The 25,042-nt window shown below is 36.2% G+C and overlaps 1 protein-coding gene and 1 long non-coding RNA gene across 2 annotated transcripts in view; one reads left to right on the top strand and one right to left on the bottom strand.

The window, feature by feature from the left end:
* The window catches only part of LOC129944451 (breast cancer anti-estrogen resistance protein 1), a 159,453-nt gene that overhangs the window by 20,097 nt on the left and 114,314 nt on the right, over positions 1-25,042 (top strand). The gene's annotated exons all lie outside the window — the stretch shown is intronic.
* On the bottom strand, positions 14,121-14,658 carry LOC129944453 (uncharacterized). The gene is made up of 2 exons (XR_008781443.1): positions 14,413-14,658; positions 14,121-14,351 (listed from the first exon to the last, which is right to left on the bottom strand). It is a non-coding gene; the product is annotated as an uncharacterized LOC129944453 (long non-coding RNA).

Genomic DNA, 25,042 nt, shown 5'->3' on the forward strand with positions numbered 1-25,042 from the left:
CAAGTTTGTCCACCCTTTCCCTCTTGTCACGTCTCACATATCGCTGCAGTGTCTTATGAGATACTCGTTTCGTAGAATCAATTACCGCTGAGCATCACTTTCTGAATTGATTCTAATTTTAAGTGTTCTTCGATAAGTGATTTTGTCCCAGATGTCTTGGAATATCCAGGAAACTCTAGCTCTTGTCTGTATGTCAGAAGCAAGTAATGGTCACTACCTGCATCAGCCTTTCTTTTAATGTCCCCCATGATGATAATGATATCGCCCCCTGGAACACCGTTGTACACCGAATTCAGATGAGTATAAAAAGAGGTCTTTTCGTGCGCTGACGCCTCATTCGTTGGAGCGTAGCATATAATAAAGGTGACCTTTCTGATTTTTGAGCTAAACGTCACCGTAATAATCAGACTTTTGGTAGCTTCTTTAGTCAACATGATGCCCACACCGTTGAGTCTTGGACCTCTGTCTGAATTCTCTTCGCCAGAGTACAACATTCTCGTTTGGGCCGATTCTGCACTATACTCATCTCCATTTGGTTTCACTCACTCCGAAAATGCTGATATTATGCCGAAACATTTCAAGCTCTACCTGCTCGTACCTGCCTGGTGCGTACATGGAACTAACATTTTATGCTCCAATCTTCGTTCGCCACCAGACTTTTATACCGTTGACAGCCATATGCAGTTCCTCCACTTTTAGGGAAATTTTGGTACTACTGGTAAAGCTGGTCTGTTTGCGTATACCGGCAGGCATTCGGTCCCGTTGTGCTTTAGCGTTATCCACTCTCTACCGCGAGGAGGTGCACATAAGAATTTTTCTTTCATTAAACCTAGGACCACAGGTGACGTTTCCTAGCGCTCTCCAGTACCTTAGAACGCAAAATGCAAAATACAGATAAATTATTATAACTGTCTTCTTTTGACAGGGCACTGACAAGCATGTAATCAGCCCCTTGAGGATTGGAATGCTCAAAAAAGTACTAGTTTCGATAAAAAGGTTTAAATAAATTTGACAAATGCGGTATTATAGAAAATTTGAAATGGTGAACGGTCAGCAAACGATTCTCAAATATGCTTGATGCCTACTAAAATATTTTTATATTTTCTGGTTTTGTGGTTTGACAAGCATATTTGAGATATGAAACGATTTCATTTAACAGGTTGATTTTTAGTGGAACAAACGTAAAGACTGTTTTATTTTTGACAAAGGGGCTTGCTAATAATAAATCGCTAAGCACACGTTAAAGTATTGTTGAGTTGAATTTTAACAGCGAGTTAATTTGCGTGTATACTAATAACTAAAATAAACACGTCTTTTACTAATTAGCCTTCTATTATAATATCTACTACATTCTCGGTCAAAAAGACAGCATTGAATTGATATTAGTAAAATATGCAAACATAAACAAGCATAACAATCAAATTCTGCGGTATCTTCAACAAAATCCAAAGTGGAAATTTCAGCAATTTCATAATCGATCTCAAAAGGTTCCTTGGAAGGTTTTAAAATACCGGTCTCCCTTTGAAGCCAATTAAATTGGTCCGTGGCTTCAACGGTACCTTACTTGTTTTGGCATTAATTCAAAGCTACTTGCCTAAATGACTTGCCATCATTTAGTTTATAATCTATAACATGCGCAAGTGGTCTAGCTGCTTCGACTTGTAAGTCCTTCATTGCCATCGTCTAATTTGACGATCTGCTCCGTTTTAAATTTAGTTTTTCAGCCATTTCTAAAATTATGGATATTGATTAAAATATAATCACAATTATATATTAAAACAAGTATTATTCGACTTACTTTTTTTATAAAATATTGCCACGAACAATCAGCAGACAACAATCGCAATAAATCTCAACACTTGTGACCTGCAAAGTATTTGTTGGATGTGCTGTCAAAATGACAGTGCAAACCGTGCATTTAAAGTTGAGTTTAGAAACACTTAAATTCAACCGGGTGTTAGCCCTTAACCTAATAATCAAAATGGTTATTGATCTGGCGAAATATTTAGAGCCCAGTTAAAAATTTAAGTTAGCTTGAAATTTGAATATTGGTAAGGCTAAAAGTCACCTTTCAGGAGCATTTCATAGAATGTTGATTTTTCTGCAGACTTGAATGATATAATTTAAGGAAATTTATTCCTCCCTAAAAATTTAATATATATTTCAAGTAGGTCCTCGTTGGTCAAAACGCAATTGGACGAAAATGAAAACATTTGTTTTTAATTCAAATATAAATATTCATCAAGCCATATTTTCAAAAATATTTTTAGAACCCCCATTCTAATTATTCGTTGCACGACTTATCTGTCATTAGCGTACAAAAAGTGTGGTTAAGGGTTAATAACGTATCGTTTGTCATTTTTCTACAAAAAGTGTGGAGTATTCCGAAATTTCATTGTAATGACCAACTTGAAATGTGCTATTCCCGATCGATTACACTACTTCATTTCACTTTCACGGTAGTGTTTACTTTGCAGAGTTCTCTAAGTATGTACAAATAAAAACAAAACCTCATCAAAAAAATTTAAATATAACATCCAATTCCATTTGTCATTTCGTCTCATGACAGTTAATTTGACAGAATTCATTAAAAAAGAAATGAAAAAGAACCCCCCATAGTCTGTGTTTGATATTTTCTTTATCTGTTTCCGTGCAGGGGAGTTAAAATGTATGATATCTCTGCATTCATCAATATTATGATACCCACATCATCATATCCATATCTATCAATGACATAAGTTATAGGCTTGATGATAAGTGATGTATAGCGAAAATCCCCTATAACTGTCACATCCTACTGTCACTAAAGAGACTCCGCAATATAATCATATAATGACGTCTGTCTTCTTTAATATTTCGATTTCTATATTTTCATTGAAAAGTATGTACAAGAGCTCGTTAAAAAACTCATGTGTTTCGGAATTCAGTAAGACTTTGTATGAGACAGAATCTTTATGTCAAAAAAAAAAAACAAAACAAAAACACACCATACCAGACTTCCACTAGACCAATCTTTTAAGCAGACGTTACATTCCACTCCTTCTCTTCTCTTAGCAACTTTAACTACGAGTATTATTCACCATGTCTAGTCTAGCTCGAAAAAATGTACATAAAAAAGAAGAACCTTTTTTATCGTCTGCGAATGAAAATTTCAGTTTTTGAATTTATGAATTGATCTGTTAAAATACAATTTTGTTGTTGCTGCTGAAGTTGGAGCACATTCACATTAAACAACAATCCAAGCTGCAGAGCGGTCTATGGTGGCTTGATAATATAGTCATAAAAGATGCACTTAAACACGCGTCAGTGTAGATAGAAAAGATGTGGATATAGATATTAATAAATCTTTTCAAAATACAAACAACAAAAATATCTAACCGGTCACAATAATCTTTTTTTAACGATAATTGAGATAAAGTTGCTTGATATACGTACTAAAATATGTAAATTATTATGAATAAACAAAGTTGCAATGGCTGCAGAGACTATAAACCTTGTTGCAGTTACAAGTTGCAACCATCACTTCTAGTCTTTGGGAATGGAAGAAGGAAGAGAATGGGTTTTTTCAATTGGTGCTGGAAGGATATTGTCAAGTGTATTTTTAAGCTTGATTCGAGTGACAAATTGAACTTGTTTTTCAAGTAAGAGAATAAATTCACTTTCATTAAAATTGATATCTCTCGTCGCGTTGTCCATCCAGTTGCAAGTCAAAGTGGTTTGGTATTATTGAATTATATCTGACATTTTTATCAGATACTAAAATTGTGACATTTAAGAGCTGTAAATTTTATCGCACCATAAATATGTCTGCCTTAATTTTAGCATCATAAACATAAACAACAGGATTATAACCTAATTTTTGCTTGCTTTTTTGTTGCAGAGGATTTTCCCCAACTTTCTTGCATTTGCAGAAATGTTTCTGGAAACTATTTTTATGGGAGCGTTCATATTACCCATTTTTTGATTTATTAGATAGTAATACATCGATAAATTTTGATAACTTGTCAAAACGTTAATACACCAAAGAAAAATATGTATAGATACATTTCGATACTTACACATTTCTTACTTAAAAATCTAGCTGCTGACCTACTTAAAGAATATTCAAATTTTGCAAATGACAGAAACCAGTTAAAGTGAGAATTTTGAATAAATATTCCTTATCTTTTTCTTTCTAGAAAATAAGTAGCCCAAGTAAAATCAACATTTGTGTTAGGTACACAAATTAGAAATTTGCAAAAAAAAAAGAAACAATATTTTTCTATTTGTATACATTTGCATATTTTTCTTCCCACAGTTAGGTATACCTTCTAGAAAGAAGGAACCATACTTTATCTTTTAGCATAACTAGAAACCTCAATTCCAACACAGCCCAGTGGAACGCCAACAGCAACAACACCAACAATCTTCTGACACTTTCAAGTTCCATTGAAAAATTACTAGCTGTCACAGTGACATTACTCGAGTTCGCCACTGTTTAGCTATTTGTTAAAAAGAGATTCTCGACCCAACTGACAGCCAACACGTATATTCAAATTGTCGGCCGCCACTGCATTCGTATATAATGATGCCTCTTAGGTATACGATACATATATAAGATAAAGTTTTTCTTCATTCTCTTCCCCCCTTCGACCATGTCAATATGACTGTCAGGTGATGCTAAGTGTACATATAGCTTTAAAGATATAAGCCAATCCTTTTGCATCTCTTTATACAATATGCTCAATGGTCAAGATGACATTGCAGTGTTGTTGCTGTGGTTTGGTTGGTCTTCTTCTGAATTTACACGTCTCGCCTAGAGTTATAAAACTATAAGCACATTTACCGCTGCTATATCCGAGACAGACCTAAACATTTATTCACACTCCAAACGGAACGTGAAATTGAATTTACATGTTTTGCATTTTCTATAAACTTTTCTGTGTTTTTAGCTTGGAGCTTGGTAGAAACACCTGCGTGCAAAATGCTTATTTTGTCTTTCTTCAATTTCAACTTCTTATACTTAAATCTGCCCAGTTTTGTTACCTAGTATTTATACGTGCTAAGAAGTGGTAGAATTCTAACTTGCAATGCAATGGTCAATGTCTTATGTAACCCTTTGACAGCACAGAGGTTACTTCGAATGCAATCGGACCCTAAGGGATTAGAATGTGCACAAAAGTACTAGTTTCTATAGTAACATATGTGATTTTTTGTATTGTCGCACGACTTATCTGTCATTAAGGTAGACAACAATATGGTGGCGGTTGTGGTGGGTTACGAATGGGATTATATATTGTATAAGAACGTGACGACCTGTCAAAGAAGGTTGGTTAAATATGCCAGCCGTCTTGAAGGAAATAGAAAAGAAACATTGTTAAACAAAGGTCTTGGCTATAGAATACTTATTTAAATTTAAATATGAAAGAGAAAGATATCTTGAAGGTCATAACACATGAACTCATTGATATTTTTATGAATAGATAAAGAGTTTTTTTTAAACGTAAGATATAAAAATGAATTTAAAAGACAAGAATACAAGATGAGTTCACGTTTCAAATTGACAACCACGACTTCAAGGACACCAATGATTCGACCATGACTCAACTATAAATCATCCACATTGATGACATTTCATATCTATTGATGTTTAGGTTCAGTAAACTTTGCGGCGTCATTTGATTTAAAAAATGGCTATTCAATCAACTGTCAAATGTAAATGGTCACGTTTATTTTGTACTGTTGGACGCTCATTAAAAAAGTATTGAAGTTTATAAGCTTCTGCAAGTTTGTTAAAAAGCTATCAACGGCTTACAATCGTTCAAGAATTATTGATAATTTAGTTAAAAGCTGTTAATAAATAGATAAAGAGCAGTGATAAGTTTTAAAGCTGTTGGTTACGTTATAAAAAATCACTGGTGAATCTATTTTCAACTGCTTAGGAACCTTAGATAATCCGGTCAAAAGCCGTTGACAAGGCGGATAAGAAATTATAATCCTATTAAGTAAATTATAATCCAGTTAGAAGCCAAAGTGTTAAAAAGTGGTGGATAGGCAAGTTACGAGTGGTAGGTAAGCCATTGCAAAGCTGGTTATTGTAAAGGTGGTGACTAAACGCAACTGTCAAGTTTTGTGAATAAAGCTTGCGTTTCATGTGGTTTTTAAGACATCATGTCTATAGTAAAATTTCCTCAGTTTTCAATGTTAACTACTACATCAAAGTTTTTGCTAAATCACACTTTTTTACCGTATTGGAAGTACGAAGTTTTCAATTCTTAATTCTCCTTCCTCAAAGTTCACCTTTGACATTTGCCGCAAACGTCACCATGGAGATGTCACATACCAATTTTTCCCATGATTCGCAATTCATATCATCAATCGGCATCTTCAGTTGTTAGGATTGTGACACTGTCTCTCCGTTCCGTGTGGTGTGTGTCTATCCATCCGCCTGATGTCTTGTCTATCTGTCTATCTATTTTTATGTTCTCGCGAATGCTTAAAATGGTCTTCATCATCATGGCAATGGTGATTCCAAGAACCAAGAAAAGCCACATAAATGGGATGTTATTTCCTAGTATGACGTCTCTCTGTATGTCGTTAATATATACACAACTTCCATCACAGGCAGTGATTACACCGATCGTTAAGTTGTTCCACCACCTGGTCAACCATATTTACACGATAAATTCTTTATACATCTTAAGGTTTGTCCATAAGACAAACAACAACAAAAAAAAATACAAAGAACATTGTCGATAGGTTACATTGAAGGTGGAATCCAAGGCGGAAAGACATTTTAACCACTTGGCATGTTTTCATCATGTCTCATTGAAGTTCCTTGGATAACAATGATGATGGTCTCCAGAGGTATGGCTAAATTAAGATAAAATATCAAAAGCAAACAAACAAGCTCGTGTATATCTTATCACATGGCCAGGCTTTTAAAGATAAGATAAAATAGATAGGCAGAGGTACTGTGAATTTTTTCACCCCATTATGTGGAACAAGCAAATTTATTTTTTCCAGAAAAAGAAGCCAAAAAGATAACTTTATTTGCAAGAAAAAATACAATATTACTCAAGCTTAAAAAAAGAACTGATAGCTCTGTTGACTGAACTTTAAGTACTACGAGTATATCTAGATGTGTGCATACCCTAAGTCATCGGTCGTTGGTCGGATGGTTGGTTTGGTTCTATACGAGCGAATTTGCTTCAACTAATATATTCGCTGAGCGTACTCAATGATATCCATAAAAAAGGAACCTTAAATGGTAGATATTTTTTCAACGCAATTAGAGTAAAATGGTGTGGTGAGGACAAACTTGGTTTTTGAATTTTTAACAAGACTTAGATTCGTTCGTTTTTCGTGGATATAATATTTATAAATTCATTTAGTTCTCTTCTCTGAATATTATGGCATCGAGAACACTTTGTTAATAGAGTTTTGATAGTCAGAATTTTTATAGCACCTTTAGACCTATAAAAGTTTTTTTTATACCTATTTTATGTTTTATCTTTATTTAATGAAGCTTCAATTTGTATTTGATTTGATTCACGTGCCTTTAGTGCGGTAGCGTAATAATAAAAATAAGAGATGTGGGCAGTTTTTATATTGAATTGAGGGAAGATAAATAGAATTCAAAGTACTTGAGTGTATCATTGAAATGTTTATTTTTGTTTTGTTATTTTAAGTGTTTCTGGTCACTCAAATTTGTTTCATAAATATGTGTTTTTTCAACTTTGTCAATGTCAACATTTTATTACAGTTATTCACTATCTTTAATCTTTTTTAAGGTTAGGACTTATTCATAATCTTTTAGACTCTTTTTTTTTCTTTATGTAAATGTCAAACCTTTTCTTCTTGTTAAAGACCATATATTTTACTCTAAAGTTTATATTTGATATAAATGTGTCAAAATGCAAACATTTTGTTCCATTGGACAAAACAAATTGATATTTCGAGAGATTTACAATCCATATACATGTTTGAAATCAATTCAACTTTCATCGTTGAATATGTCCAACTACATAAATAATGGAAATATCTATTACTTGATACCTACATTTTTACGTTGTTTTGGAATTTCAAAAACATTTAGGGCCATCGATAGGAATCCGGGCCCGGATATCATTAAAGCTTCTAATGATGTTCTAAGGTTTTTCAGATGATTTGTAAATGGTTTCACTGCCTCAATTCTAGCTGACCATTTTGTATCGGAAAGGTTGTGAAGGAATCCGGTAACATGTTTCTTAAGAATTTCCCAACGTTTGACATTGCTGCTAAACAAGTTGAAACACTTTTGAACTACACCAAAAAATATGATTGCGGCAGTACAACATTCCGCTGAATCGACTCCACACAAGTTAAGTCTTGTAAGAGCTGCACATGGTGAATACAAGGCATTCGGATTTTTCTTTAAAATATGACTTTGTGCACCATTATACAGTCATAGCCTTGTGCACAACAGTCTTCTAAAGGGATTATGTTCTTTGCCAATGTTTCGCAGATCAAATCAGCTATTGCGGTGTCAGTTTTTCTTTCTTGCATTCGACAAATTCCAAAAACCATTCTTGGATGGAGAACACATTTTCTTCCAAGCGCAGATATCGGAAAATAAATGTGTTTTATTCCACATGACTAGAATCAGGTGTTGCATCGACAATTATAGGGAAGTATTTAGCGTTTTCTCTCTCCTTCAAAACAGCTGAATTCACATGTTGGCACAAATTTTAATGAACTCATTTTGAATCCCAACGGAAAATTAGTGGACATGCAAACGTTTGTGTTCCTGTTGTTAAATTCTTACTTTTTCAAGTGCTCCTGAAGTAAGGGATCATAATAAATAATTAATTCCAAAATGCTCAAAAAATTTTCATTATTTGGCTCTCCAATAAGATTACTATCGCCTCGTAGTCCTAGTTTCCTTTTGCCAAGAAAGAGAATGGTGTAAAATATTATATATAGAATTCCTTGCCATTTTTTGGTTTCCCTAGTAATTTTGGCATTGAGAAGAGCATCAATTGAAACGTTTTTCTTTATTCGCAGTTGTAATGAGCGCCATTGAACGTAACACTGGACATGATCGGTATTGTTTCCATGAGCAGGCAATTTGACGTACAGCTTTTCCACACTTGAAGGCAAGAATATCCTCCTGTACGACACAGATTTGAGCGATGTATATTGATTTAATTTGTTGTGTAAACAAACGATAAGGTAGGCAATAGAACGCATTTTTAAGGTTACTCCACACTAACCAATCGCGCTTTACCAATTCACCGTTAGGTAAGATTTTCGAAAGCAGCGAGGTCGGAAATTGCTCGTTGTTTCGATCACGTGGAAAAGAAGCAGGTAACATCTCATGGCCTCGACGAACAACGGTATTTATGGTTCCAACAGCGTAATCTTTAAAAAGGTCAGTTCTTACCATTTCCTTAGTGAAGAGTAATGAGCAATCTTTTTCTTTTTCCAATCCTGCATATACTGCATTTTCGGTCACTCGATTATCATTTACGTCGCTTGAGTTCAATTCCTGTATTTCATTTGATTTTCTTTCTTCTTCTGACGTTTTTGAAACGAAATCGAACAGAGTTCTTTGGGTTCATTCTTTCTCTTTCAAGTCTCTCGAGCTTTAAGCGTTCTTTGCGCTTTTTAGCTCCCGACTGGTGTGTGTACATGATCTGTAATTGAAACCTTCAGTTAAAAAAAAATTAAAATATCTATTTTTAAATGTTTTTAACTAATGGAAATCTACATACCTGTATTATATTTTATTTCACCAACACTGTTCAAATGGTAGGCATGTGCATTCAAGAGGACACAAGCGTCCACAGGTTTTTCTCAAAACCAACCTCTGTCTACCAACTCCTACTTTCACCTCCCCGTGGTGAACATCGGGTGCCTAGTACCTCAACTGGAGATTGGGTTCCAAACCCAGTGGAAAGTTGTTGGGGTCAGCAAATGAGAGAGGGGGGAAGGTGTTTCTACTAAGGAACTTCTCCTTATCCAGAAGGCAGTGGAGGAATTCCCGAGATGGAATCAACGGTGGTGTCAACAGTTCCGTAAGGTTGAACTACTTAGTGAACACCTTATAGGGCTTCTTCTATTAATTCGGAGCCCAGGCCTACATAAGGGACGGTTTTATCCGGCTCCCTATCCTTGGAGTTATACTTAGGATCTGGCCCTCCAGGTTTTGGGATGTGCCGTCGGGGTGACTTCCTGGCCACGTAAAAGTTGCGAAGCACCAACAAGCTTCGGATTCGGACGGATTTACTGTTGAAAACCTACGCAAACGAATTAAGGACAACGAACTTAGGATATGCACGTGGAATGTTAGGTCCCTTAACAGACCACGTTCGGCCGAAGAATTAGCGGAGACCCTAGACTGCTATAAAGCAGACATCACCGCCATCAATACGATGGGATGGGCCGGGCCAAAAGAGAATGAAAAACTTGAAATTTTCCATGAGCTAACATCGACTCGGCAAAACAGGGAGGTGCTGGGGGAAGATACAACGTCGAACGGCTAAAATCACCAGAGATCGCCAAATCCTTTTCCGACCGAGTTACAAGTAACCTCTCTCGAAGTTCATTGCCTTCAACACTATGTATCGAAAACAAGTTGCAACATTGAAATGATGCAATCAGAGAAGCCACCTCTGATGTGCTGGGTTTCAAGAAACCACCAACAAGGAACCCCTTTTTTGATGAAGAATTTCGGCAGGCAAATGCAGCCAAACAACAGGCACGCAAAGCGGCGCTATATAAAAGAACGAGAACTGCTCATGAGCTCTATGAGCAGAAGAGGCTAGAGGAATGCCGACTTCTCAGAAGGAAAAAGAGAGGCATAAGAAGCGTGTGGTCGAAGATGTTGAGAGGTTTAAGAGCACGAATGCAGCTCGAAAGTTTTATGAACAGGTGAAACGAAATTCACAGGTACATATACCTAGAACCGAAGGCTTCAAAGACGAAAGTGGAAACATTATAGTGGAACCGCAGTCAATGCTGAGGACTGTATAACGGCAACGACGACCGAATTCCGCTGTAAGGCAGAATGATCCATTCAACATTCACGAAAGCCAACAATCCCGTCCTCCCGACTTAGATGAAGTAAAGACTGCCATATCTATGCTGAAGTCTAACAAAGCCCCTGGGGCAGATAGTTTGAATGCCGAGATCTTTAAAGCAGCTGGAGATAAGTTTGTTAGGAGAATGCACCAACTTTTCTGTAAGATATGGTGAAAAAAGCATGCCCGATGTATGGAACCTTAATATTGTTTGCCTGATCCTAAAATCCAATTATAGATGAATCAGTCTACTTAATATTGCCTATAAAATCTTCTCTGCCGTAATATGTGAACGTCTAAAGCCCATTGCCAACAACCTGATAGGCCCTTATCAGTGTTGTTTTAGACCAGGAAAGTCCAAAGTCGATCAATTATTCACATTACGGTAGATCCTGGAAAAAGTCAAAGAACACCAAATCGACACTCATCATCTTTTCATCGATTTCAAGGCCGCATATGACAGCATCTACAGGGACGAGCTGTATAGAGCCATGTTTAGTTTTGGCATCCTTGCCAAACTCGTCCGTTTGTGCAGGATGACCATGGAAAATTCACGCTACTCCATAACCGACGTTTTTTCGGGCTAAGAAAGCAATTGAGTGGTAAAGTCCTTTCTCGAGGGACCAAAGTATCGCTATTTAAGACCCTTATCATCCCGCTGCAGAAGCATGGACCATGACAAAAGCGGATGAAAGCATCTTGGGTCGGTTCGAGAGAAAAGTTCTTCGTGTGATCTACGGTCCCGTATGCATCGAATGGGAGTGTAGGAGAAGATGGAACGACGAGCTGTACGTGCTGTACAGCGACGTAGACTTAGCCAAATTAGGTGGCGCGCACAAGCGGATAGTGACCTCACGCAACTTGGAGTGCGAAACTGGAGACATCTAGCTAGGGACCGAGCTAGATGGAGAAGTCTGTTGGGTGAGGCCCTAGTTCACACAGGACTGTAGGGCCACCTTAAAACAAAATAAACGTCAAAACAAGGATGAACTGTCAAAATAAATGTCATAGAAAACAGTTTTGGCACAACGCACTACGAAGAATTATTTATAAACGTCACTTAAATGTCTCCTAATTCCACTTCATGGTTAAAAGATATAAAGAGTTGAAGTATTTTCTGTACAAATGGTGTAAGTGATGAAACGTCAAAATGATTGACCTCAAAAGATTGCAATGTGAGCACCGACTTAAAGTGCATTATTTCAAAATGGTTTCTGAAAGAAAAGATAACTTGCTTTTGAATTTTCAAATATTGGGGTAATAATGTTTAATGTCTTTTAATTAAAACAATTTTCTTTCTATTTCATACACAACGCCAAATTGGTAAACTTCAAAATAGTGAATGCAACCACTTAACTTTAGCAACAACTAATGCTTACCAAATTTCGGTATGAAACAAAAGAAGTAACTCTTAATCCCACAAGCTCCTTCGCGAGCTTTAAAAGGTATCAAAACCACGCCCTATATTTGTAACTTAATTAATGTTATTAGGCTTGCAATAGGTGCCTACACAATCTCTTGATCATAGTTTATGGAGCAGCAGGCTGTTGTTAAGACGTTTTTCTTAAACATATTCTGGCACTCAATTATCACCTGTTAGTGTTCACTAGATACTTCCATTTGAGATAATTATATTTTCCATTCATAGATTTTAAAATGTCAGTATTTTACCGATATGGGTGAAGTGTAAAATTCCAATTTCGATGTTTATCGTTTTTTTTTTTAAACTAAAAATACAAGATTTGGTCAAAGCCCACACTAAACAGTTTGTATGGAGTATGGAGCCAAGTCGAAGAGACTGCCTTAAGCTAAAGATAACTCCTTTTTTATTGTGTATAGACGTTAATTAAATTACGAAATTTTAAGTCTCAATGAAAAAACTAAAATAAAAACCGTGAAAACAGCACGACTAAACCACTTAATCGGACATTCGACTGTCCCAGGTGATTTTCAGATACCTACACATATACTATTATAGCTTATCGAAGCCTCCCAAATGAGGCCAATGTGGGTATGGACATCATGGGCATGCACTGCACATATGTACACTAGCGCCGCCGCCATCGGTTGTATAGTCGTCGCTACTGCCTATATTTTGTGAAAGTGTATAAAATGTTAAATCGTCGTATAGTAGTTGGTTGGCAGCAGCATCTATGTTGGCTCCTGATGGCGCCGCCAACACTGTCCACGCTACCAAATTGCCTAACAGACAAACTAAAACATCAAAATCAACTATAATTCGAGGCTTAAAAGTCTGGCTTGAGTCTCATGCAGGCCACACATTGCTACCTCTATAAAATGCATATATATTGTCTAGTCGTGTATCCTACCTATAGAAGTCTCTAACCTTCCTACATTTTGTGAGATGCATGCAACTGCTATACGCATCGCGAATTATTCGCTCAACACCGCGGTCGGCGTCTCTTCGTGAAAAATTAATTGAACCACAAGTGGCTTAGATTGTTACAACCGAAGTCTAATGTTCCTACACTGAAAGAATCATTTTTCAATGGACATCAAAGTAAGTGAAACTAAAGGAGCATACTCACTAGCCTGCATTTTTATTTTTCGTTAAGTTTCGTTCACTTTTGTTTTGTGTAAAAAAAATATGGTTCACTTAATTTCCGTACAGAATGTTTGATTTATGCTTTGACTCTTTCAAATCCAGTATTCGTTCGAATTTTGACAGCTTCTAGTTCAGACAGTAAAAGTCCTACCCTAAGATAAAAATTGATTATTTGTATATGGTGGCAACAAATATTTGTACAATCCTTAAATTTCGAAAACATACCACTTCTCGTTTTAATAGGTCAATCAAAAACTTAACGAAACATAAAGAAATAGTTGTTCTACCCTAAGTTAAAGAAAGTTTGTATGCTGCACTACAAAGTACTGCTGAAACTTGAAACTTAAAGCAACAAGACGAAAGTAATAACAATATTGTAGTAGAATACAAAATTTACTCGGATTTCTTTCTGAAACGTTCCCATTTGACAACATTTTCTCCATTTAAAAAATTTCAATAAGGCTTGAATTGTCTCTTTGATTTTTCAATAGTTTGTAGAAATAACAAAACACAGGGCGTTTTTCTTTTTTAGTTCAGAGCTGAGCTCTGAGCATACTCTGAGCGAACAGAGTAGAGTAGAGTAGAGTTCTGAGCAGAGTATGTTCAGAGCTCTCTGATTTAATTATGAAACAACTTGAGCACTAAACTGTCATGATTTTAAATGTCGTCTCTTTGAAGGCATTCAAAATTCTCCTTAATCAAATTAATTAATAAAACAATCATAGCGTTGGTCCATTTGACGCCTGAAATAAATTTGATTCATAAAAATGCTATATGCAATTAGTTTTTCCAAAATTATCTTACCTTCTACACCAGAGCAACCAGCCTCTTCCGCCATTTTTATTGTTTTGATAATGATTTTTTTTTATTTCCCGGCTTTCAGATATCAAATTGTTTGTGCTCAGCATTTTACTCCGTTTACTCTGTTATTTTATTCTGAGCTCACAGAGCGCGCTCTGAGCATGTTCAGAACTAAAAAAGAAACACGAATTTGAAGCTCTGAACGCTCAGAGCTCAAAAAGAAACACAATTATTTGTTTGACAGTTCGAGCTCTGCTCTGAACTAAAAAAGAAAAACGCCCACAATGTGTGCCTAGTGCACAACTTTGACACTTTCTAAAGTAAATTTTAAACTTAACGAAACACAACGAAAGAAATATTGACATAAAACGTGGAGTTCTTTCTGTTCTTTTCTAAACGATGGCGCTGTTTACTTTTATATAAAAAAAACTTGGTTAGAAATTTTCGACAAAAAGTAGAAGCTGTCAGAAAGTTAACGAAACAAAATAACAGTGTATAAATCAATGCCAAGTAAGCAGGAGATTAAATAGATATATGTGTATATTTGTCTATGGTACATTGTGGGGGCTTTGAAAGGCAATATTTTGTTTAAGCATAGAATTAAGGCATACAGACAGTTTGTTTGGACGCGAAAAGTATAGCTAGTTAGGTAGAGGTGTATATCAAGTTTGTTCGCATGTTAACACACACAGAGTCTGTCCTGAGATAAATGGCACGAGGTTTCGATTTACACACAGCCCAATGACTTTTACAGCAAAATCTATGCAATAAAGACAAATGTATATTTTAGGTAGAAGAACAAAATAACCCTAAATGGTTAACCTCCTTGAGATGGGTCAAATTAGACAAAACGCGGCTCTTTTGTTCTTAACAGCATGGGAAGCTTTTTTTGTTGGCATGTCTTGAGATTTTACCATCAGAACCCTGTCATTATATATGTGTTTAGGTAGAACTTCAAGACATGGTGCAGCATATGAGGTAGACCATAGACCACCATTTGGGGGCAACAACGCTTCAGAAAATGTGTGATTTATTGGAATAGTTAGTCAAACTGTTTACCGTTTATTATTCAAATCACATTCGTGTGAAATATATATTTTCTTTTCGTTAAAAAATGGCTGAACTCTATAAGACATAATGTTGGAGTAGGTAATGTAATATTATGATGGCTATGAGAGGTATAGATAAGCGTGAGAGAGGGAGTTCTGATGGATATAGTTGTGATGTGAGGCGCCTTTTTGCCGCATAAGACACGCCGGCCGCCGCCGCCGCTGACGTATAGCCATGTTCGCCACCGCAACAGCAGTCGTCAAGCTATTGCTGCGTCCATTTAAGGTACGAGTATTATGCCGCGTTCTTTGAATTATATTTCAGATAATTAATGACTCTGAAATGATGTTGTAAATATTCTAGAATGAGTGATTTGCGGCACGGATGCGCTTGATGTTGTTTTTTTTTATGCGGTGGCGGGTAAGTGAAAAATTCGTGATATGTCAAAGTTGGGGGCCACCAATTCTTTCAAAGAAGACCATTTTCAAAAGATCTTTGACAAAAAATGTTTAGAGTGAATGACAAAGTATTTAAAATGTAATGTTGATGAACGACTCTGCGACTGTATCAAGTTTTTGAAATAATAATAATTAAATGGTTTTTGAATTTAATGATTTTAAAACATTAGGTTTTTCAACTTCGTTTCTTAAATTGACGATTTAAAATTGTGTTTTACATCATTTTCAGACTTGGAGTGCGTATGTGAAACTTTTTTTTAATTCATAACGTGTGATCTTTTTAAGAGGTATAAAACTTTAATTTGGCAACTTCATTTTGACTGGCCGCCATTTTGTCAGCTGTCAAGTGTCTTATTTTTAGTTGAGTTTGGCATTTTACGTTTTCAACATGTATAAACGGACGCGCAATCGAAAAAAGTTGGTCTCCTAATTGGTTCAGACGCTAACGCCCATCACACGGTATGGGGTAGCTCTGATATAAATGAGAGAGGTGAGTACTTATTTGATTATTTACTAAGCACTAACCTACTCATAAGTAATATTGGTAGTGAACCCACTTTTGTAACCAAGAATAGGAAAGAGGTACCTACTTGATATTACACTTACCTCTGACACGATCCACAATATGATTTTAAACTGGCATGTCTCAAAAGAGAATTCCTTCTCTGACTACAAATACATTCAGTTTGAGCTCAAAGATGTAGCAAATACATCTACGGGATTTCGAAATCACCGGAATACAAACTGGGAGCGGTTGAAAGCTCCTCCAGTAAAGATGAACTAGACCTTTCTTTAAATCATCTCACCGAAGCCTTAAATGAATCAATGAGATCTTCATGCCCTGTAACCATTTTAAAGGGTAAAAAGAAACCTCATTGGTGGCATAAAGAACTAGAACCATTCAGAAAGAGCTGTCGCAAACTCTTCAACAGATCTAAGTACACTAGATCTCCTTCTGACTGGGACTTATACAAACAAGCTCTAAAGCAATATAAAAAAGAATTAAGAAAGAGTAAGAGGTCTTCTTGGAGAAATTTTTGAGGTAAAATAGAAAATACTTCAGAAGCCTCAACACTCAGGAAAATTCTCTCAAAAAGTCCAACAATACCCAGTGCTTTTAAGACTGAAGCAGGCACGTGGACTATCACAGATGAAGAACCTCTTAATCTGTTATTAGACACCCACTTTCCAGGTAGCTCTAACATAATCAATGACTTAGCTTATACAAGCGATTTAGTAGATCTAATAACGCGGGAAAAACTGCAATGGGCCATAGACAGCTTTGATCCATATAAATCTCCAGAACCAGATGGAATCATTCCGGCCGAACTACAAAAATGCTCAGACATGATTATTCCAATATTGGAAACCATTCTGACAAGCTGTGTAAGGTTGAGATATATTCCCAAAGCCTGGAGAATGGCAAAAGTAGTCTTCATTCCCAAAGCAGGGAAACCCTCACACGTTAACCCTAAAGATCTACGACCGATCAGCCTATCATCCTTCCTTCTTAAAACCTTGGAAAGATTGATTGAAATTTATATCAGACATAATTTAAAACCATGTCTTATTTCCACAGCTCAACATGCTACTCTAAGGGAAAATCAGTAGAATCAGCACTTCACTCACTGGTACGTACTATTGAACATTTCCTCGAATACAAAGAATATAACCTGGTAGCTGAAATTAGAGAAGTCAATCATAGATCTTATAAGACTCATGCTCAAAAGCAGGACAATAATTTCTAATATGAGTAGTTTTACTACCACCAGATCGGTGAATCGAGGCACTCCCCAAGGTGGAGTCCTTTCTCCTCTTTTATGGAAGATGGCAGTAAACGACTTACTTACAGCATTGGAAACAGAGGGTTTCAAGGTGATTGCCTACGCTGACTACGTTGCGATATCCGTATCTGGGAAGCACACCCAAGTTCTCTCGGAACTCCTACCAAATGCCCTAAACAGGCTAACTAAATGGGCTAAGCAATGTGGATTGGACGTCGTATGGTGGACCGCACTGGACAAGATGGTAAATCTAAATAAGCTCATTAAAGTCCAGCGGTCAGCAGGTATGTGCATCACAGGAGCACTTCGCACAACACCAAACGCAGCATTGGAAGTGCTTTTAAACCTAACACCACTTGACATCTTCTCTAAAAAGGTGGCTGCCAACTCATGTGTAAGGCTTAGAGCCACCTCTCAATAGACCAGAAACAATACTGGACATACAACTAATCTAGACAATTTCAGATCCATTCCAGATCGCTTAGACTATACCACCCCAAAAATGGTATTTGGTAAAAGATTCCATATGTCCATCCCTTCAAGATCCTCCTGGGAAGAAGAGGGACCCCTGGAAGACGATGCGGTACACTTCTATACTGACGGTTCAAAGACAACTGAATCTCAGTCTATCCTATAGACTTCCCAATCAATGTAGTGTATTCCAGGCAGAAGTAATGGCAATTAAAGAAGCACTATCCTGGCTCAAAGAAAACTTATATCTTGTAAGGATATACGAATCTTCTCAGACAGCCAAGCCGCTCTTAAATCTCTCGCGTCTGTCTCCACAAACTCTCGAACAGTCCACGATTGTCAATCATCTCTGAATGAGATGACGGAACAGTTTAACATTCACCTCATTTGGGTGCCGGGCCACAGAGACATTCCAGGAAATTGCAAAGCCGATGAGCTCGCCAAAACGAAACACTGCTGCCTTATGTTAGACAAAAACATAACATAGGAACACCACTTGCTACATGCAAATATCTTCTCAAGCAATATGCTTTAGAAACAACAAATGCTAGATGGTCACAAAGTACCACCTGCCTGACAACCAAGCAAATATGGCCAAGTATTGACTTAAAACGTTCAAAAAGCTTGTTATCACTGAGCAGACAAAGTATAAGCTCTACAATTGGAATAATAACGGGACCTCATAGGAAGACATGCTCTGAGGTTAGGGGTCTACACAAATGACTTCTGTAGAAGCTGCAAGGACGAGGAGGAAGAGGAAACAGTCCAACACCTTCTGTGTACATGTCCAGCACTCTCCATTAGAAGGAATAACTTTCTCGGTAATCCCTTCTTCGATAACACCAGTGAACTGGCAACGATTGACACAAAACGTCTCTCTAACTTTATTAAAAGTACAAAATGGTTTGTTTAAATTCATTACTCTCCCATGAGTAACCTCATTAGTGGTATCACAATGGACCCTTGAGGTCTACGTGTGTCAATGACATCTGGACAGCCACTCCAACCTAACCTAACCTAAACTGACGTCTGAACAACGCTTCCAAATTGTACAAATCAATTTTAAAATTAATAAGCGATTTTTTTTTGAGCATTTTTTTTTTATAAATACGTGATTCGCCAGAACGCTACCAGCGCAATGATAAAATGCAGGAGTTATTTCAAGAACTCAGTACGGTGCAGAATTTCACTCAGCTCTTGCCATAGTTTCACGTTACGAGCCCGTTAATTGGCTCTAAGATCGTGCGATTTAACGATGCTCAACATTCGTTAAATTTAACTGTCATTTTTCTCACAGCTTACATAGGATGCGTTCCTGGTTTTAACATAATTATTTGTCTGTGTTTATTGTGTACTTTAGACATATTAAATTGATTTACGGCTCAGTGTCTAAATTTGGCAATTATATAAACTTTCTCCTGCAGTTTTTATTTATGTTAGATTTCAAACCAAAGCCATTGAAATGTGACAGATCTACCAATCCTCCTATAATTCAATAAACTGTCACTTTAATCTTATTATTACGATTGCTGTGAATAAAAGCTCGCCTAAAATAATAAATATAAAAATAAATAAACTATGTTTCATGTCATATTTTAAAATCTACAAATTGAGCCTATAAAAAATTAAGAAATACACAATCTCATTTGGATTTGAATGTCGCCAGTGTAACCATAATAGATATCAACAAGACCTAATATATTCAAACTTTATGTACAGTTACAACCATGCCCATTCAAGAACACAAGAAGGAGTCAAAATGTTTTGTTAGTTGTTTAATACGGCCGTTTATTTGAGTTTAAACGTTTAAACAACAAGACAACGTGTAGCATGGTGTCTTAGCATAATGTTAATCTAATTTGTGGAATGCACTTATAGGAAAAACGGAATAATAGATAAATATAAATAGGTACCTAACCTACTCGTTATGCATAAACCATTACAACTTGTCTTTGGTAATGTTAAGGAGGGCTTAATTTTAGGTGTGTCAACATGTAAATCGATAAATTTGTTGCATTAGAAATATTTGCAAGAGACCCAGAAAATAATTGCGAGGTATTAAGCAATTATGTAAATTGACATAGTTTATCAAACTTCTAATCTCTCTAAGCTTTGACGGCGCTTAAGGCAGTTTTATGATCTAAAAGTTATTAGAGGCATTCAATTTTAAAACATTTGACTCTACAGATCGAACTATTTTGACTTTTGTTCCTTTTTAGTACCTGACAGATCTGATATAACAAATTAGTTGAACAGAAAACTAGAATCTAGTACACAATCACCATTTATTGTTTGTTATAGTCTTTTTTATAATCCGGAAAAAGAAATACCAATAGAACGCATGTAAACCAATCAAATTGACTTTGACAATTGCTTACGTGTTTATTACTGAAACTTTACTTGACATTTCAGTGGAAAGTGGCCATCTTCTAAAAATAGAAAAAGTATTGTAATTTAATGTTATTCATAAGATATTCGTATTAGCGCCATTACTAGGAATTAACGTGTCTTCTGTCAAAAATATCATGTATTTTTTGACACGTTTACATTTCATGCTTTAAATTTCTTGTGTTTAAACCATAGTAATTTACGTCTATTATTTTTCTTACCTTCACCACCGAGCATACTTATTTTACAATAAGTTCCCTTCAAATAAAATATTCAATCAATCATATAAATTGGCATTTGACAATTTCGAGATAAAACCTCCCGTGAGCGCAACTGTCAAAAGGTCATTGGATCGTAAAAACGATAATATCTTTCACACATTTGCAGTCAATGCTTACGATAATAACATGTCAAATTAGCATATGGGCATTAAAGTTCATTGGGTATGCAAATGCACATAAAAACGCCAAAACCACCACTGCCTTAAGTTTGTGTAGATAGTTTGTTGGTCGTTTATATACGTTAGTAGATAATATTATGTTTCCCAGTTGCCAGCTCTATTGCTCGTTGACGTCCAGTCGAATCTTAAAGTTTAACTCATGAATATTTATTCGTTCACCACTTGTATCAGTGCAGTAGTTAACTGTCATTTATTTTTTTCTTCCATGAATATGGATAGGATAGGTTTGTGCATTCCATTCAATTGTTTATAGTTTATTATTATGAGTTTAAAAGTGGTGGAAAAAGACGCTTCTGGTCTGGAGGCGCACATTATCATACATCTGTATATTTAGACGTCACAAACGTCAGAAAAGTATAGGTTTGGTCCATTATACGATGTTTATTTTGATGTTTTTTGTTTTTTTAATTTATGATATTTTTTAAATGCATTTTCTTGACTTGCTGCTGCTGCCGATAGTTATGGTACATATACACTTCTGCAATTTCTTGACTCATTTTTTATTCTGAGTCATGATTGTCTGTCACCTGGTTTTTTTTTATAGATATACTTAATGCAATTTGTCTACATTTTGCTCGTTGTGGTTGGGATCAGGCTTCTGGGTATAACGTGTGTGAGGTATTTTGGGGGCCCAAGGCTGGTTTTGAAGTTTTGAAAGTTGACTACTTGGTGACAGGGCAATTAGGTGTGGGTGGATGGATATGTAGAGCAATTACATAAGATTACATGGGTTGACAGATTATGTTGGGACACCTGTTTTTTCTATAAGAAAATTTATTGTGACAAAGTTATTTGTGTCAAGTTTATTGATAATATTTTATTCTTAACGTTTGTAACTCCAACTTAACATATATTTATGCATTAAATACTTCTTTTTCGTTGCAGGTATGTTTCTTTATGAACTCATTTAAAGTTGTGAGACATATGTCAGATAGGTAAGTTAAATCGTCCTGTTTCTGTCAAATCAAACATGGTGAGTATCACTTGGATATAACTTAGAAGATTCAACTAAGATATATCCAACGTGAAGAAAAATGTTTTTGAGATGATTATCGTGGCTTTTTTGTGACCAAAAACTAGTAAAAAAAACTTAGATGTTAAGGCTCAATCACATTAAAAGAACTCTGGCTACATTCACCTAATGACATTCTCAAATCATTGTGATTTTAGTATATGATTGATAAATTTTGACCCTTGATTTTTTATTTATTTTATTAAAAGAACTGTCAATTTCCAAAGCAAAGTAAGCTTTGTTTCACCAGATGAAATCCACCCTCAAAACTATTAGTAAAGCATTATTCACATGAGCACGACCAACGAATGAACGAATATTCGTCGATTTTGACATTTCTTTCACATGCGAGTTATTAATTCGTAGCGAATAAAGTTTGACTTCGACCACCGAAACCAAAACAAGAATGATTTTCTTAGGTTAAGTACGCGCGATTATTTTATTCGTTGGGAGTGTGGATAATGTGGAACGCGAATAAAGTTTGACAGTTCGTATCAACTTTAATTTTTTTCGCGACGAATAAATTTGTTTTCTTAAATTTATTAATATATGATATTGAAAAGTAAAAGTATGCATCATAAATCAAGTAGAAACTATATTGCTATCGTTTTGTTAAGAATTTGTGTGGACATATGTCTTAAAAAGTGTACAAACTCACATTTTGTAAGTCATTCGTCGTTCGTTGGTCGCGCTCATGTGAATGCTGCTTAACAAGAAACTTAGTTTTAAAGGGTGAACAACTTAAAGAACTTGTGTTAACGCAACTCAATTAATAGATTCAGTATGGAGTCCGTGTGTTGCGGATTACTACAAACCAGCATTAATAAAATATTTTATTTTAAGGGCATGTTCTACTTGTGGAGACAACTTAAAGGACTTGTTCATAGTTATCATCGCATTCAGCATAACCCCGAGTAGCGCGGACTATCATGACATTAGCGAAACACTTGTACAGCTTATTTAAAAGGTTCCTAAACTACTTTACATTCATTTTTTTTTATTTCATAACTTCTTTATAAATTGAAATAAAGACATTTACCAAATAAAATCAATACAATTTTCAAGCAAACCGCATCATGATCAATATTGGTGCTTTCAAGAGCGTTGAACTGTCAAGTGTCAATTCAACAGATTTTGGGACTTATAATAATCTTTGCGTGGTTGACTTTTAATGAATAATGATTTCATAAGCACAAGCACTTGAGTACTTTAGTCTGACAAAAAAAAATAACAATTAAAACGCTTTCAAAAGTCCGATGGTTTATCTAACGCATTCTCAAGGTATTCAACTTGTGTACTCTATTGTATTATAAGATATCATCAACCTTGTGTTAAATAGACTGAAGCAGCTTCTATATAAAATAAAAACATCACGTTGCCTCCATGGTCATCCATGCAAAACCATCAAGTATACACCAACCTCTTCCCTATACGTATCATATAGTCTCACAACTCACCAACAACCTATATATATCCATAGCTTTGTTAGATGTTTTCAGGCACCATCGAAGCTAAAGACTCTGCAGTAACAAGGGTGTTAAGTGCTCTTGTGCAAAAATAAATTGCATTCGACTGCTAAACATCATTTAAGTTTTTCTTCTCTGTACATAAAAGAGCGCGTCTTGGCCAAAGTCAGTGTAAAGAACCGAACTGCACTTCATCCCAAGCTGCAGTAGGTAGTTAGATACCGGCCGGTGTTATAATACTTCACCGCCACCGTTCCGGCCGTCCCCGACGAAACCTCATCGTGCCAAAATCATAGAATGTCTGTATCATTTTTCCATCCAATGCTTTTTCTCCCTCCTCCTCACTCACCCACGCTGCCATAGCGACGGCATGCAGCGCCAGCTTAAGACTGCAGATACCTTCATCAGACCCTGCCTTCTTCAGACATGTAAAAGCAACCATTTAGTTCACGAACTAGCACTAAAACAATCGCCTAGGAAGTATCTTGAAAGGTGTCCATGTAAAAGATACAATCTATTCATTACCATTGTGGCAGTGGCGGACGATGTGCTGGCGGACGCTGTGCGATAGGCGAACTCTACTCCACACCGCGCAACGCTGACCAGCCGTATAGCTTACCTCTATAAAGATGCTCATTGAAATCTTTGTGTCGCTTCGTTCTCCGTATATCTATTGTGGAACGATGATTATTTCAGGGGCCACTGAACGTGGTTAGCTTCCCGGAAAAGGTGCGTATCTCATGTGTCTTTTGGTGGTGGGTGACAGTGACAGTACCTAACTTCCACTGATATCTTTGACCATCGAAATGAAATTGTTATAAGAGATCTTGAAGTAGGGGTATCTCTTGGCACTCTTAAAGTAAAAGAATGGGTTTCTAATAATCTCTCGGTAAGTTCAAAAAGATAAAGTATACACAGAATGACTTGAAGAATCATACCTCCAGAAATCCACTCCAGAAGCCGTTGCCAATCCCAAACCACAAACGTTCCGAAATTCTTTAGCTAAGTGCTAAAGTCTGACAGTTGTATTACTTTTCGTCTGCCAAGGGTTATTTCGAAATCTGATCCATTTCTACGGGGCGAATATCAGAACATAAGATGAAGAATATGGGAAAAAGAAACTCGCTGTTCTCGATGTGCTATGGGATATTCCATTTCATATCCCGAGACACCATATCATTCTGATTCTGATTCTGATTCCATTGCCATATGTGTTTTTCTTCTGATATTCATGTATAAAAGTGGAGTGGAATTCCAAAGAAAACCACTGCCAGAAGTAATGCACTCGGAATGCGCGTTCCCATTGTTTTTCCTTTTGCATTCTTGGTTTTGTTGTTGTTATTGTGGTGTAATTAGTGCAACAGCATTTCTTATTCCCAATCCCAGTACTATGTATGTTTTTACATCTCAGCATGTGATGTGAGTATAAAGTGAGTGCGGTAGAAGAGACTTTATCCAGAATGCCTTTCTACCGCCCGCAGAGTTTTTAAACGATTAAAGTCCTTTGTCTGGATCTGGACGGACGTTCTACAAAAATGTTTTGC

Source organism: Eupeodes corollae, chromosome 2 (assembly GCF_945859685.1).
Source record: "Eupeodes corollae chromosome 2, idEupCoro1.1, whole genome shotgun sequence".
Classification (NCBI taxonomy): domain Eukaryota; kingdom Metazoa; phylum Arthropoda; class Insecta; order Diptera; family Syrphidae; genus Eupeodes; species Eupeodes corollae.